At 45.5% G+C, this 17,712-nt stretch overlaps 1 protein-coding gene across 2 annotated transcripts in view; it reads left to right on the forward strand.

Moving 5' to 3' along the window:
* The first annotated feature begins 230 nt into the window (after window positions 1-230).
* LOC147692039 (UTP--glucose-1-phosphate uridylyltransferase-like) overlaps window positions 231-17,712 on the forward strand; it is a 119,008-nt gene continuing 101,526 nt past the window's right edge. Inside the window, exon 1 of one of the 2 annotated variants that reach the window (XM_086938346.1) lies at window positions 231-687. The gene's annotated coding sequence lies outside the window, so the exon portion shown is untranslated. The remainder of the gene's footprint in view (window positions 688-17,712) is intronic. The other variant, XM_086938345.1, reaches the window with a different exon arrangement.

Genomic DNA, 17,712 nt, shown 5'->3' on the forward strand with positions numbered 1-17,712 from the left:
ATTGCGTGATGCCAGGGTCTGTATGATTTGATTTACACCTGGTCTCGTCAAACCGGCGTTTTACACATACAATCGAAGGCTTGTGGTCTCTGGGTGCTGCTTCTGGCTGTGCACGTGACTCGGGTCAGTGACAGGTGCCTGGGGCTAGGTCTTACTTTTCCATTGCATAGTTGCTCAATTTTCTAGTAATGAGGCACCAAGAAACGTGTAGCTGCAGCAACGTCATGTTCACATCCTGGAACCTCGGGGATGGGATGGGCCGTAGAAAATTTCCGCGTGGCGCTGCTCAGCAACAAGGAGCGGCGTCACTGTGCCCTACCTCGCCCTGGGCAGTGCCCCTTACTTGTGAGCTGGGGCTGGGCAGGTCATTTAGGAAGTTTGAAAAGACATCCGACAGCACCTCCAGCCCATTCCGGGCACCACACTGACGAGGCGTGTCCCAGCAAACCGACGCCAGGAACTTCCTTCGAGGCAACCACGGCACTTGACGAGAAAGTTAAAAAATAACGTCAGTAGCGCGACGAACCTGGCGTTAATTTTGATAGATCCGCGAAACAATGAATCATCTAGGTGGGCGGCTCAGTCAGTAATGTGACGGGACTAGCCGTAGCAGCATAAATCTACAGAGGCAGGCATCGATCTAACCAGCTGGAGCCGCAGCAGCTCGACCACGTCAGCGCCGGACAGGTAAGACTGCCAGCTGGGGGCGACGTTCGAACGATGGTGGGAAGGGTGGGTATAGCTGTACGCCGAGAAGGAAAAGGGAAATACATAATAACGAGAGAAAAAATAAGGGGGGGGGGGAGAGTTGTACTTTTTTTTTTTAGAGGTGTCCCTCCTTTTCGTTTTGTATGTTCCGCCCTTTTTCTCCTGCACCGCTCCCTCGCCAGCTTGCTGCAAGTTTACATTCTCGTGTACATTTCCACCCCCTGTCCCTAGCAGTTTCCACACTCTTGGGCAGATTTACAAGCCCCTTGCGCCACTTTTGCGTCTCCTTTAACATGGGAAAAGTGAAGCAAAAGTGGCGCAATAGACTTGTAAATCTGCCTCTTTATCTCTTACAGGCCTCATTCTGCATCCTGTTTCAATTCTTTTCATTTTGTAGCTTGCATCGGCTTCCTTCTGTAGATGCCATCCTCTTCCTTCTGTAGATTCCATCCTCTTCCTCGTCCTGGGCTCTTTAATCCTCCAGTAGGGTTCCCAAATCACTTCCCTACTTGTTTGCATCCTCTGCCTGTAAATGTCCACTCTACTGACCATTGCAGGTTTCAACGCTGATCTCCAGGCATGTGTCCATCTTCCTTCTTCTGGATTCGCTTCTTTTCCTGCATAGTTCCAACTCCTCCTTTCTGCACAGGGCACTTTACACAGGGCTGGACAGTGGGGTAGGCAAACAAGCCAATGTGCCTGGGTTACAGATGTACCAAGGTATCTTGCATGGATTGGATTTTTAATTGTTTGCAAGAGAAACCAGACTCAACCCTTCCACTACCTTGTTTAAAAAGAAAGTTAAAGCCCTCCTCATGGCCAAGTTCACGTGATTATAATCTACTGAAACCCTGTGTCGAGACACTCATGCGCCCCACCCCCAAGGCACTTTTGTTTTTGATGTTACACCTATTTATGCTGTTTATACTTTATGCCTTGTACACGTTTTGATCTGCTCTTATTCTCGGTATATGTAATATTTACTGTTTGTACAGCGCTCTGATATCCGCGAGGATCTTGTTCGCGCTCTATAAAACTTTCAAAACAAATAAATAAATAAGAGAAGGGAGATGAAGAGCCCAGGGAGTTCATTGAGGTTCTATAATGGGCATTTCCAGGGCACAAGTCCAATAAGAAGAAGTGGGGGGACTGACCAAGTTAGACACTATGCAAGCAACATCATGACGCGTGTCATTACAGCACATGACGTCTCAACGTAGCGCTATAAAAGAAATAAAAATAGTGCTATTTACATTAGTCAGGCGCGCAACACCCATTGGGCTCACCTGGCTTCAGCCCCCCCCGTCGCCTCCTCTGCCCGGGCTAAGATGACACGCACTGAAATGGTGCAGGAAGGCTGCGCATCCGATCCGAGAATGTGATTGTTTTAATGATTTCTGAGGGCCCAGCAGCCCGAGCCAGACAGCGAGCCTCTGAAAAGTTTCAGCGAGTGAACCGACCCCCCTGCCCTGACCTCTTGTGTTTACTTTAGAGTGGCGCAGAGGTGAAATCCTTCCCGGAAGGCAGGGATTTCACCTAAGCACTTGATGGGTTGTGAGCATGGGGTGTGAAGATGTGCACAGCAGGGGGAAGGCATGGCCAGTTAAGGTGATGCTTTTCCTTTGTAAAGGAATTTCTGCTGGCATCTTAGCCCAGGGTGTGCTGTCTGTGCACTTGTATAGATGTGTATTCCATACAAGTGCAAAGACAGCAAACCCTGGGTTATGGCGCCAGCAGGAATTAATTTACAAAGGAAAAGCTTCACCTGCACTGGCCATCCCTTTCCCCCTGCTGTCTGTGCATTTGACCCACATTGATCTACACAGTGAGACCTTCGGGAGGGGCTGGATGCCAGGACACAGTGGTGCTGATCAGCCAGACTCCGCAGTATAGTATCAGAAGAGCAGGCAGCAGTTTTTTGTGTAAGTTCCAGTAACTTTAATACATTTTTCAGCACAGCATTACCTACTGCCTGCATATCTAGGTTACTGTGAATGTTGTTCTTGACTTACATACATAGAAACGTCAAAGAGGACAGTCCCCTCCAAATATGCAAATGTAGTGTAAGTTTGTAGTGTTTATTTTTTTTTGGGGTGCTAGTGGGTAATTTTAGAGTTCAGGGTGGGTGTGGGTTTTAGGGTGCCAGTGAGTAATTTTATGGTTCAGGGTGGGTTACGGATTGGGGTGCCAGGGGGTAATTTTAGGGTTCTGAGCGGGTATGGGTTTTGGGATTCCAGGGGGCAATTTTAGGGTTCAGGGTAGGTATGGGTTTTGGGGTGCCAGGGGACATTTTAGGGTTCAGCGTGGGTATGTGTTTTGGTGTGCCAGGGGTAATTTTAGGGTTCAGGGCAGGTGTGGGTTTTGGGATGTCAGGGGTCAATTTTTGGGTTCAGGGTGGGTATGGGTTATGGGGTGCCAGGGGGGAATTTATGGTTCAGGGTAGGTATGGGTTATGGGGTGCCGGGGGAATTTATGGTTCAGCATGGGTATGGGTTTTGGGGTGCCAGGGGTAATTTTAGGGTTTAGGGCAGGTGTGGGTTTTCGGATGTCAGGGGGCTATTTTAGGGTTCAGGGTGGGTATGGGGTGCCAGGGGACATTTTAGGGTTCAGCATGGGTATGTGTTTTGGGGTGCCAGGGGTAATTTTAGGTTTCAGGGCAGGTGTGGGTTTTGGGGTGTCAGGGGACAATTTTAGGGTTCAGGGTGGGTATGGGTTATGGGGTGCCAGCGGGGAATTTATGGTTCAGGGTGATTATGGGTTATGGGGTGCCGGGGGGGAATTTATGGTTCAGCATGGGTATGGGGTTTGGGGTGCCAGGGGTAATTTTAAGGTACAGGGTAGGTGTGGATTTTGGGGTGCCATGGGATTAATTTTAGGGTTCAGCATGGGTATGTGTTTTATAGTGCCAGGGGTAATTTTAGGGTTTAGGGCAGGTGTGGGTTTGGGATGTCAGGGGGCTATTTTAGGGTTCATGGTGGGTATGGGTTATGGGGTGCCAGATGTGAATTTATGGTTCAGCATGGGTATGGGTATGGGTTTTGGGGTGCCTGGGGTAATTTTAAGGTTCAGGGTGGTATTGGGTTTTGGGGTGCCAGGGGGTAATTTTAGGGTGTGGGGTGGGTATGGGTTTTGGGGTGCCGGGGAGGGATAATTTTAGGGATAGGATGGGTATGGGTTTTGGGGTGCCAGGGGTAATTATAGATTTCAGGGCGGGTATGGGTTTTAGGGTGTGAGGGGGTTAATTTTAGGGTTCAGCGTGGGTATGTGTTTTGGTGTGCCAGGGGTAATTTTAAGACTCAGGGTGAGTATGGGTTTTGGGGGGCAATGCATCAAGCTAACAAAAATGTGTGCTTTAATTGTTGTCCAGTTTCAAATGCAGAATTCACCACATTTTTTTCTCAGCTTGACCTGAGCATTAACCGATCCTGATTATCTGCCATTTTAGCTCCGCCCCATTGATTTACATTAGCCACGCCCCTTCATCTGCCATGTTAGCCCCCCCCGAAATTAAGACCTAGTTGCGCCCCTGACATTAGTTGTGTAAATACTGGGACAGACCACCCCATCTGAGTCTTACAGTGTCTGCACTTATATAAAGGGACAGAACAAAGGCAAAAGCATGCACCTCTTAAGTACCTGTGAAGAGTTAGCAAGCTGTGTGCCTTTGTTTCTCCTGTGTTGCATTTACATTTGTGTGAGGTTCCAGGCCGTCTCCATTCAAGATATTCAAACAAAAGGAGGCCCGATGGCCCCTTAACTTTGGCCTGGCCGGAGGTAAAAAAAAAAAAATCCCCCCTCGCTGCCTCCATGTTGCTGCTGGAAAGGGAAAGCAGACAACGTGCAGGCACTGCTGAAGGTGTCCCTTTGTCTTGCAGCAGGGCAAGTTCTGCATATGTCTGTGGGGCTCAACATCTTGGCAGGAGGGACGGCGTCCACCCTTTGAAAATAGTGGGTGGACGCTGTGTACCTGCGTGCACTCCTGACTCGTGCCCTGGACATTACTATTGTAATGATGAGCTGTCTGGGGAGGGAGCAAGGCTGCTGTTGAGAGGTTCGATGTTGTCTTGATAGTGAGGCCTGCCTTCTGCACAGCCTTCAACACTTCACAGAGGTGTTGCACGCAGTAGTCGAAGAGGGCGGGATCGGCAGGGCACGGGGTGCCCCTACTTCTTTAATTTAATACAGTACGTTCCTCATCTTTTTTTATTTTAGATGTGCGTCCCAGGGCGGCTGAAATAACCTAGCCGTTCATGACAGGCAGGCAGAGAAGGAAAAGGGCTGTCTTTCCTTCTTGCCCAGAGAAGTCAAGGACAGTGTCCACTTTTCCTGCTCCACCGCTGGCAGCCGCCCCCTCTTTTTCTCTTCTTATTCTCTCTGTTTTTTTGTCGTGCTCCACGTCACTTGCTGTAAACCGTGACTTTTCTTTCCTCCGTTCCTTCATTCGTTCCCCTGTGAAATGGATCCAAACAAAGAGGAAATTCTTTTGCTGCAAATGTCTTTTTCTGACATTTTTGTATTCCAAAATGCAGCCTCGGGAGCAGAGAAAAAGGGTTTAACATTTGAACAATAAATACATAACTAAATAAAGCAAGACAGAGTGGTCGCAAATTGGCCTGATTGATTTTATTCACCCACAAACACATTAGTGCCACTTTACAGAGTTTGCCAATGAAGCACTACTTTTCTTTTCTCATCTTTCTTTGAACAGCATTTTTCCCCAAGTGAGGAAGTGCGCCATTCCTGGAGGTCCTGCAATACCTGCTTGAATGGAGTGCAAAATGATTAATGTGATCCTTATCAGTTGTTTTCCTTATTTTAGTTCATAAAATGTGTACCACAGCTCTGTGTTCAGGGATGTGGTCTTTTTAAACCATATTGCCTATGATTTGTAAGGATATAAGCAATGGACACTGAAACTGGTCTCTTCCGGTCTCTGTAGTCAGGTGCTTAACTTTTCAGGTAAAAATGCTCATTGATTTCGGAATAATGAGTGTAAAAGTGTTAAGTTGTATTCCCTATTAGTGTTGGCTTTTTCCAGAATGTTGTCACTTTTTTCCAGCCAACATATTACTCTTGACTAGTGTATAATTTGAATTGAATCTCATCTAGATGTTTATAGCGAGGCACAATTGGGTTGTACTTGAAGGCAGTGCGATTTTCTCTCAGTGGGGCCGTATGGTGTCCAGTGAGGGAGAGGATGTGGCACTTTGGCCAGAGATGCCGAATTTGGAACTGGGAAGGTTCAGCCTTCATGACCAGTCAACCAGACCACTCTGCTAAGAGAGCACATTCCCCTGCATGACCTTAGAAGGCCCCGCTAGACCTTAAAGGCACTGGTGTCTTAGCATCATCAGGTGGACCCTAGCGGTGGCTAGTGTGGGTTAACCTTCAAGGCCTGTCCATCGCAATCTAAACTGAAGTTCACCTCCAGTCTTGTCGACAGGCGTACGAAGAAGCACACCCTTGAGCGACAGTGAGTCAGTCACTGAGGTCACAGGACCCTAGAGGCCAGTCCGCCTCACCCATTGGTACCTCCATTGACCTTGTTTCAGCAGTAGTAGCTGCAACTCATCAGGGCTCAGCAATGCAGGATTTGCATCCACACCAAAATAAGTTCACAAACTTCACAATCTCTTTGCTTCATGAACAAGCACTTTTAACATGTGCTGCCTGCTTTGAAGTCGCTGGGATTATGAAGAAATTGAGGACAAAATTCTGCCACAATGTTAACTAAATTATGCAGCAAGAAAAAGGCTGCTGCGTAAAGCGGTATATTTTCTGATACTTTATTATTTTGACATTTTTACACATACTAACAGTCTCTGCAAGTATTTTGACTCGTTCGTAAAAGTTTAACATACAAATGTAGCAGCGATAAAGGCAACCAGTCAGCCTTTGCAAAGGGCCCTTCACTTCGCAGCAACACAAGTCACATTTTTAGTAACTTTTGATCCGTTTGAGCTACAAACAATTAATTAGTTAAAAGCCTCAGATTATGCAGAGAATGATGTATTATGTAGCAAATATGGCAGAACCATAATTACATGGAAAACATTTGCAAAATAGGATATTTTTCCATCCATGTTTGAACTGCTTTTGTGGAAAAGGGGAGGAAAAGCGCTGATGACAGAAACTGGACGGCTCAGAGACAAATGGCTTGTGATAGCACTTTGAAGCATATTTGGGACATTCTGCAAATGTATTTTAATGACAATTTGAATGAAAAACATAATGAACTGTAACTGGTCAGTGAAATGCAAAACAAATACAAAAAAATGGGATGTTTTGCTCCTTCTGGCCCCAACTCTGACTCCGCCCACTGCCCCAATCTTTGGGTTATTCCCGCCCTCTGTTTCTCCGCCCACAGTTCCCCTACTTTTTTTCTCTCACTTTCGACCACTGGTTGCAGGTGTTCCTCCCAGTTGGAGCTGAACACAGCAATGTCATCCAGATAAGCGGCGCTGAATTCCTCGAGCCCAGAGAGTACCTGGTTGACCAGTCTCTGGAACATGGAAGGGGCATTTTGTAACCCAAAGGGCATGACACGGAACTGGTAGTTCCCTTCTGGTGTTGAAAATGCAGACCTCTCTCTTGCCCCATCAGTCAAGGCAATCTGCCAGTACCCAGACGTTAGATAAAACATACTAAGGTACCGGGCAGCTTTAAGCCGGTCAAAAAGCTTATCAGCTCTGGGGATGGGGTGCGCGTCAGTCCTGGTGACAGCATTGAGCCCATGGTAGTCCATGCAGAACCAGAGTTAAGGAGTGGGACTGGGCGCAGCAGCTTTTGGAACCAAGATCACTGGGCTAGCCCAGGGGCTGCTGGAGGGCTCTATCACCCCTAAAGCCAACATTTTGGAAACCTCTTCCTTAATGCAGGCCCTGACTCTGTCAGTTACCCTGTAAATGTTATGCTTCACAGGTAAACTGTCCCCAGTGTCCACATCATGGATGCATCAATTGGTGACTCCTGAAGTCAGGGAGAACAGGGAGACGACCTGTCCCAGCAGGAGCTCAGGAAGAGGCTCACTCTCCTCTTCCATTCCATCATCTGTAGCCAGGAGTATTGTTACTTCAGACCTCTCAAAGTGAGGTTTAAGGCAGTTCAACTGTAGGACCCGCAAAGGGTTCCTAGGAGTCTGCAAGTTAACCAGGTAGGTTACTTCGCTCTTGCGCTCCACCACCCCAAATGGACAATTCCACCAGTCTTGGAGCGCACAAGGCTCCACTGGTGCTATTACCCACACTTTTTGCCAGGCTGAAACTCAACCAGAGTGATATTCTGGTCGTACCATCGTTTCATCTCCTCCTGGCTGGCTTCCAGGTTCTCCTGAGTGAGTTTCCTGAAGCGTTGAGTCTGGTTCCTGAAGGCCAGCATGTAGCTGAACTCATCTTGGGGGGGTCTTACCAGGAGTTTTCTCCCGGCCCTCCTTCACCAGACTCGAAGGTCCTCTCACAGGGTAGCAGCATCATTCTCTTATGGAAAACAAACAGTGAAAGGTCCACTTTCAGAGAACTTCACCCAAAGCACATGATTTGCATTTTATTCCCATTGGTTAATTTAAGCATATGTTTTGGGTCTATTTGTCACTTTAATGAGATTCAGGGAAAATCCCAGGAATTATCTAGGAAAGATTTGCCAGCTTTGAATTTCCAGGAACATACCAATTTGCTAAATTGAATTGAGTTTTTTCCCCTTAAAATTAAAAATCTGCATGAGTAAATCAAGCAGAATTGTGCAGTTGAACAATTAGCTTCCTTTTCCCTCTGGAGAAAGTGTTTAGATTGTATAAACCTCTTCTCCTATCCTTCCTACTTAAACACAGGTGTTTTCTCAGATCTTTCGGACCCTGAAAAGGCATATACATTTGCTAGTCACATCAGTAAAATTGAACACGTTATATACCGAGTGGAAAACTAACAGCACGGTCCATGTGAGTACCACCAACTTGCTAGTTTGTGACCTACTACTTTACCTCTGACCTGTGACACCTTCTAAAATGTTCCCTGCCTCATCACCAACCCTAATCCAATGGCAGTGGAAAATTGCTTCATATTCGCACATTGCTCCATTATAACCCCCAAAAATGTTTTTAAATAATCATTTTGTGAATTAGGGTGTAGAATTTATGGTCATAAACTCCACCCAACTCACACTTCAGCTCAAAAAAAGTTTGTGAATTTAGCTTGAAGTCAACTAATTTCACGTTGTGACTAAAAATTCTAGTCTAATTAAGTATCCTGAAACGTTTGTAGATCAAAACAATTAGTTATGTTTAAAGATTGTACAGGCCTTTCTTGTGAGCGGAACTCGGAAACCTTTGCACTTTTATGTGTGAATGCACTTCTCCTGGTTGAAGTCATTGTCTGGCTGGTAACACATAAAAACACAGAAGTAAACTAAAATAAGAACATCTAATCTGAGCACCAGATGATATGCTTTTGTTAGCTCTAGATCCCAGTGCTGTGATACTGCTTGCCGAATGTTTCTAAATGCGGTGGCCATCTTGAAATGGTATTCTCCATACTTATTATTGTTTACCTTTCAAAGAGGCCTACACATTTATAATCAGTTGGCAGCACCACTGGGAAATGAGCAGTGCCAGAAGCTTCTAAAAATGGATGCTGCAAAAAGTAAAGCTTTATATTTGTCTGCTGCATCCAAAACACTCGCAGTGTGCCCACTACAGGATGGCATGCAAACCTTCTTAGATATGTATTACCAAAGGACAGCCAACACTCATTGAAGTTTGATGGTCCTTGTTGGCCGCAGTTTTATTAGCCTTCCCTTCATACTTATTTTGCATTCCTGTGAGCATACTTTTATGGCCACGGTCATAAATCATTATCATGAACCATCATAAAATTATGTGTCATAAATCATTGTTGCTCATCATAAATCATGTGTCATAAATCATTCAGGCATTGTAAATCATTAGTGTCATGGGCAGTCCTAAATTTGTGTCACAAATCATTTTGCATTACTGGCCATAAACCATATGCCATAAATAATTCATTGGTCATAAATCACTTGTTTGTCATAACTCATTTGCATATCATATAGTCATAAATCACCCTGATAGTTCGTTATTCTTTGGCGCTGCTCTTCAGCTCCACGACGTATTAGTGAGCTGTAGTGTTGGGACAGCACCTTATATCCCCCCACCTCAAAATACTGAGTTTGCCCTGATGGGGGGGTTCGAAACATCACCTGCCCCCAATTGGCCAGGTGACTAGGCGCCTCACTGGCGCAGGTTTGCCACAAGGGAAGCGCCCCTTCTGCTTTGGGGCGCTTCCAGGCGGTCAAAACCGGATCCTTACAGAACTCCAGCGTCCGTTATGGTGCTGGCCCTTGAGGCCCCCTTTGGGGGCGACCTCTGCCATTTTCAGCTGCTTTTGACTGTGCTTTACTACAGTAGGCTTCATGTCTGTCTGTGTTGTGCATGTCCAGTCTGCACACTGTACAAACATTAACCTATTGGCTTTGCCAATTTCGGTTTTGTAAAAACGTTTTTTTTGGGGAATAATCACGGCAAAGGGAATCCTTATATAATGTGGTTAACTGGTATCTGTGCATATCATTCTGTGCTGTGAGAAAATAGATTCAGTCGATCATGTAGGTACCAGCCTTTCTTTCTGGTTCTGTTGCTTACAATTAAATGATGGGCTTCTGGTTAAGATAGATTGAGAGTTGTTTGTATTCTAGCATGCACCAAATTCCAATTCTTAGCTGCCTGGACAGAAAAGAAACGTGCACAAGTTTGGGACTTTTTCTAGAAAGGGATAGTCAAATGTGTTGTCAACCTAAAGAGTAGCTGTCATGATTGGTAGAAAATTCAAGTTTTATGTTGAATAAAGCATGGTAATACCCCATAAATGGCTTGATCCAGGGTGCGCACTGCTGTAAAGATGATTAATCTAGCCATTGGGAGCCAGTGTGAGGGTTTGGGGGATTCTGAGATGTGAATGTGGATTGGTAAATTGAGAAGCTTCCAGCAGGGACGGCCTTAGGCATGTGCAAGCTGTGCACCTGCACAGGGCCACCAAACCCCAGGGGCCACCATGCCAATATATATCCTTAATATAATAATCCTCTGAGGATGGATACATATGTGCGTGGCGCCCCTGGCAGGGATTTGGCGGCCTCAGGCTCTGCTCCACTTCCAAACACCTTCCTGATCTCCGGGGGTGGGGGCTCCGCCCCGCCCGGACCCACTCTTCCGGGCCCCCTACCTACGCTCCCTGCCCAGGGCCGCCATGAGCCTAGAGCCGCCCCTGCTGCCAGACAGCTTTATTCTGGATACTCTCTAATTTGCAACGTAAGAAGGGAGGTGGTCCAAGCTACCAATCTTCTGCTGTTTCTAAGAACTGTAAATAGCTGATGCCTATTAACCATTCTGTGGTCTTAGTATAGTTACGTCGGAGGAGAGGGTGGCGGTGTCTGCGTTGCCAGGATTCAGACTCATGACCTTCTGAACACTATTCTTCTTGGAGGTAAGTGTTCAGCTCACCGAGCCTTCATAACTGCACAACAAGTTAAACTTTCACTGGGATATAAAGGTAATGGAAGTGTTGGTTTACTTGTAATGCAAGAGAGAGAGTGAACCCCATGGTTACCCCTAGGATCCTTACATGGGTCGAGTGGTTAGTTTGAGGTCATAATTCTAGTGACCAGATGGTCAAGAAGTGGTAGTTGGTCTGATTTCCACAAGCAGTATTTCAGTGTTTTATTTGTTTTAGTGGAGGTGGTTGGATAACATCCATTGGTCAGCAGCTTCAGTTGCCCTTGAGACATTGACCAAAATTATAGTAGTCAGATTTAGAAAGAATTTCTAGCTTTACTATGATTTATGCATTATTGGCGTACCTAAAGCCTTGAGGTTGAAGGAAGAGGTACGATCAGTAATTAACGGCAGAGCCAGACGTTACATTGTTCCAGCACGTGGGTTGCAGTTTGCTGATCTGGGATTTGAGTCTAAACTGGCAACTGAATGCAATGCTGCGAAAATGGGAACATAGGCAGACACAACAAAAAAGAACACTGCTACCAGTGGTAGATCGCCTGGTAATCAGAACTCACTCTGAGGTAGCCCCTATACACAGCAGATAATAGAACAGTTGAGTAAACAGCAAGGTACAATTAATAATAACTGGTTAGGATATGTATTACTTGCAGGATCTCAACTTCTTCAATTAGAGAAAGCACAATGATCATGGGAAGCTCTTTCCACTTAAAGAGAAATGGTCATCAGGAAAAGAGAATTTCTGGGGGCGTGGCTGACCCTTGAATGATGATTCGCATTAGGGCTATGCTGCTGTCTGGACCTCTTTGACACCCGCCATGGAATGGACAGAGTTGCCCCATATCTTGTAAAATAGAGGGGAAATGGAATGAGATAGTAGTGTAGGAAAATAATGTGGCGTGTACCCGTGCTCGGTCATAGAATTGTTTTAGAAAGCAACCTTTATCGAGAGATACAGGCAGCCAACTGCTGATACAAAAGAAGCTGTGCCCGGCCTAGCAAGCAGCAATGTTGAGTATGGCTGCACTTACAGGTATGTGACATGATCAAGAGAAACATGACCAGGCTAGATGGAGAAATCCGCACAATACCAGGAGGCTGTGAACCATGGAGCACCTCATCATTAGAATGGATATCAGATGCAACTTAACTGTTAAGGTAGACTACCTCAGTTATTATTATAAGAAAGAACAAACTTGTCCTCTCAGAGACTCCTCCACATTAACCAGAGTAGGTTTGGAAACTATAACCTAAACACGGACTGGGCCTGAGGAGGATCACCTATTTACCTAAGAGCCACCGGATTTGTCATTGTCAATTCACTTTAAATAGGCACTCTGAACTAAGACCCAAAAGGGGCAACGCGCCACATGAAGAAAGCCAACATTTCTAAAATGCATAGAGGCCTTCTCACCTGTTGGTATGCTGAATAGCTCAGAAGACGCACAACGTTAGTCAACAGGTCCCCTATGGCGTCATACGGAGGAGGAAATCAGCAACCACTCAGCAAACAAGATCTGATGGTGTGCCTATCTTGAATGCAAGAAACAGTGACAGACGCTTAGAAGCCAGATGCACACAATCCAAAACGTGGTACAGGCCTAGTTTGAAACATTGATGAAAGCGATTCAAGCCACTGGAAACTGAGCGTGCTAACATGCAAAATTAGCTCATTACAGACATCAGCAGAAAAACCTGACATTGTTTTAGTAAAAGGGTATTGTTGTAGGAGCTGCCGGACCCTCAACAAACATTGGCAAAAGCAAAAAGCAAAAATATCTTTGGTCTAAAAAACCACACATTGCCACAGTAGTTCCTGGCAGTGAACACAACTACATTGCTGCTGATATGCTCCTTGTGAAAGAGCAAAATGCTGATATTCGCAGACAAGCCATCCGATAGATAGAGAGATATATAATTTAAATATAAAAACAAAAGGTCTTGTTTAACGCCAGACCTAAATAGAGGTCCAATTTGTAACAAAAGTCACAAACATGCACCCTTGGTGTATGTCCTTGCATTAGTGCACATTTACGGCTTTCATGAATTCACAGGAATTTACAGAAGTAGGTCAAGAAATTGTACTCCCAAAAATATTTGTGAACTGCATTTTAGCAAGAGCAAATATGCATGTGTAGATTTGTTAATGCGAAAATCTGTTGAGCGGAAATTACCATTTATTTCCTCAACCCGGGAAGAAGTTTTACTTCTGACCTTGCCAGGAGTAAATTTCCTTCCCTTCTTGGTATGGAAAAATGTTAGAGACAAGCTAATGAAAACCCATAAAACATGCACAGACTCAAAAAGGCTTCCCAACCATGTGGAACTATTGCTTACTGCTACCTCCATCTGCAGTATGTAAATCTGCGGAAAGGTGGCAAAACAAGGGAACTGTTAGTATTCAAATCCTACTATGGTATGAGCTCTGGCATAATCATAGATCTATTATCAGAGCTCTTATATAATGAGATTGCCACCAAAGAGGCAAGTGGAATTTATGAAGCTACCTATCACAGAGGCAGTTAGACATTTTATTAAATTCCACACTCCTGAATGCCAGCATCAGAATCTAGTACCCCATTGCCAAACGACCTTCGGAATTACAGATTGGGACGGAACCACATGTAAGATGATGGTGTGTACGGATAACGGTCACAGGGGAAGGTATTCTAGCACCTCAAATGAATAATTTTAATTTGAACCAAAACATAACTTGTTACACACTAATGATATGCATAAGATTCTTTGCCTGCCACCAACAGGAAATGCTATGTGTGAATGGACAACATTAATGCTGTATTGTCAGCTGTTTTAGAGTTATTTTACTCGTTTTTCTTGTGATTTTAAAATTGTACTTTTTCACTCTGTATTTGCAGACAGCATACCCCTAGGCCACCTGCACACATTTTCGCCACCATTTGAGGCTTTTAGCTGCCGTTTTCGAACTAAATTGGGGTTAGGGAAATCTTCCCACGGCGGCCATCTTGAGTGTGCCCAGAGTGGTGTGAGCGCTCTAGTGGTACATATAAAAGGATACGGTCACCCTATCGCGCTAGCGGTCGCGTTTGCGGAAGCGCCGTCCCTAGCGCCGGAGTCTCGCCTGAGTCAGCCCGTCTGCGCTCCGACGGGCTCTGGGCTCTGGCAAGTACTCTATACATCATCTGTGAGTAAGTTGTTTCTGATCTACTGTATTGCATTATGGTTCTTTCCTATTCTGCTGTGGAATTACATTCATGGCGCCGCTTTGCTAGCAAGACCTGCTCTGTATGTACATTGCCCTTCCCCAAATACAAATGTCACCAATGCGGTTTCGCTCTCGGAATACCAGCGAGCTTCAGATCACTTAAGCGCTATGTCAGACGCAGCAGGCCTGTTAAGTCCAATACTGTCTCTTCACATTCCTCTTTACATTTTTGGAGTATTAATTGTAGATCTCTCCCAAAACACAAATATAGCATCTGTGACTTCATCACTGATGAACAACCGGATGCTGTGTTTCTTACAGAAACCTGGTTGCATGACAGCTCTGGCCCCGATATTGCCGCTGCAATTCCCCCTAATTACGTCATCGTAAGAAAGGACAGAGTTCTAGGCAAAAGGGGGGGATAGCCATGATCTTCAAATCTAAGTACACCTGTAAATTTGAAGACATTCCTTTCAAAGGTTGCGAGGCAGCCCTTTTTAGGCTAACTATTAACCCTCAGTTCACAATGATAGGTCTATTAATCTATCGCCCTCCTGGGAATGCTAATCCCTGGGTTTCTTCTTTGCCAGATTTCCTGGCCCCCTTGCTGCTTAGAGCAGCCAACTTTTCGATTCTAGGGGACCTAAATATCCATCTCGAAGATTCCGACAGTACGTCCACTAAACAGCTTATTTCTACTCTCGAGGTTTTTAACATTCAACTCTTGAACTCTGCCCCTACACATCTTGCTGGTCACTTATTAGATCCCATCCTGTCAAATCTACAGTTGGACTGCTCTCAGAAAGCACGCCCAATAGAATGGTCTGACCACTTTGCTGTTCCTTTTTCAATGGATATTACCAGGACAGCATTACAGATCGGAAAGGAAATAGATAAACGGACACACAGTTGGGGGAAAATTAACATGCCAGAACTTAATAAACAATTATTAAGGACACTTCCTAACACCGACCTATCTATCTCTGCACTAAATTGTGCAGTTGGTCAGTGGTTAAATAATGCTGTTGATTCCACGCTTCCCTTGACATATAACAAAACTATGCCTCATCATTCACCTGCACCTTGGTTCTCCGACAAGCTTAAGTGCCTTCGCACTCAATGTAAGATTTTAGAAAGGAAATGGAGGCGCAATTATTCTCCTACACGCAAAGTAGCTTACAGAGAAGCTCTGAAGGGCTATCATAACAGCTGCAAAACAGCCAGAGCAGACTATACTAAAAAAATAGTTTCAGATGCACAAAACTGCCCTAAGGTGCTCTTTTCAGTTGTAAAAAAACTGACAGGAGCGGACTCTATTCCTACGCCTCCCGCGCTTGACAAGGTTCAATGCCAATCCTTAGCTGACTTTTTTGTTAAAAAAGTCGACTTGATCTACGATCTTTTTACCCCGCCACCGATGGTAACCCCTTTTGCATCTGGCGCTGGGCAGTCATCTGCTAATGTTGACAACGTTGCCAAACTCTCTGTATGGCAGCCATTAGACAATAGTTCCTTTTCTTCTTGTCTAAATAGTGTGCGCTCTGGCTCTCCGTGCGATGCACTTCCGGCTAAAATACTCAAACAATTAGATCCCTCCACCCATCAGATTTTTGTTAAATTGTTAAACGCCTCACTTACTGAGGCATATGTACCCCAGCCATGGAAACACGCTATGGTAGTGCCCTTGTTAAAAAAGTCTGGTGCTGATATCTCGAATCTTGCCAACTTTCGTCCAATATCCCTGCTACCTATCTTCTCTAAAGTATTAGAGAGACACATTAATACCCAGCTCACTGAACTGGTGGAAAGTTCTGGTTTCTTACATTCCTCCCAGTCGGGTTTTCGGTCCTGCCACTCGACCGAGACAGCCCTTCTTGGGGTGACAGAGAGTCTCCGACACGGTGTCGACCAGGGTGAAACTATGGCGCTCATCCTGTTGGATTTGAGCGCAGCTTTCGACACTGTGTCACATTCCATCCTTCTTGACTTTCTGCGGTCACTCGGCGTGACTGGTAGGGCCTTAGCCTGGGTGGCCTCCTTTCTTGGCGAGCGAACCTTTCAAGTTTTCTCCCCTAAGGCGGCATCAGCGGTCTGTTCCTCAGCGCGGGGTGTCCCCCAGGGGTCCATACTCAGCCCCCTATTATTCAATCTTTATGTAAAACCCTTGGCTAACATCGTAGAGCAGGCGGGGCTGACCCTGTTCTCTTACGCTGATGACACCCAGATCGTCTTCTCCCTATCAGGGCGAGACGAGAATAACCCCTCTGCACTAAAGTCGGGCCTCATTCTTGTGGCGGACTGGATGCAGAGGAACGGTCTCAAACTGAATGGGGAGAAGACAGAGGTGGTCATTCTGGGGAAAAATAAGAACCTCTGGGGCCCTCAGCATTGGCCAAATGAGATGGGTGCACTTCCTGTACCCACACATGCTGTACGTAACTTGGGCGTTCAAATTGACGACAAGGTAACAATGAAGCAGCAGGCCACTAAGGTCGCAGCAACCTGTTTTTCTACTCTCAGGTGGCTACAAAAGATCGTATGGATGCTTCCCATTCCTTCCCGTAGAACGGTTGTCCAGGCATTGATAACATCTCGCCTGGACTATGGCAACATACTATATTTGGGTGCTGATGTAGCCACTGTTAAAGTATTGCAGGTTGTACAAAATGCAGCCGCGCGACTCTTGAAGAATGTCCCTAGAAGAACTTCTGCATTATCTGCTTTGCATGATCTTTATTGGTTGAAGATCTCCAGCCGCATAAAGTTTAAGGCATTATGCTACATGTTTAGGATCAAGCAAGGCATTGCACCTACTTACTTACAAAAACTGGTGCAACTTTACAGGCCCAAAAGTACCTTACGATCCTCGGAAATTGGCAATTTCTCTATACCAAGATTTAAGCTGGCAAGGATGGGGGGACGTTCCTTCTCCTATCTTGGTCCCAAATATTGGAATGCCCTGCCCACTGCCCTTAAATTAGAGACAAGTCTTCTTCGTTTTCGCAGAGCACTGAAAACGCTGTTGTTCACATAAGTAGTTGGATCCTGTATGCTGGCTATCTGATATCTTCTTCTCCAGTCTGTCCCTAGCGCCGGGAAACCAACTGTGGGTAGCTGTGCGCGGTAAAAGTTTAAATAAATAAATATTTGGAGGGCAGTGGGCCAGGGGAAGGGAGGAAATGGAGACATTGACTCTTAAATATGCAGAGAGTCGAAAGATGCATTCACCAGAAGCAAATGCTTAGATATTCAACACCATACTAAAACACCTTCAATAAGAGATAATGGTTAGAATTCT

This window comes from Lissotriton vulgaris, chromosome 9 (assembly GCF_964263255.1).
Source record: "Lissotriton vulgaris chromosome 9, aLisVul1.2, whole genome shotgun sequence".
NCBI classification, from domain to species: domain Eukaryota; kingdom Metazoa; phylum Chordata; class Amphibia; order Caudata; family Salamandridae; genus Lissotriton; species Lissotriton vulgaris.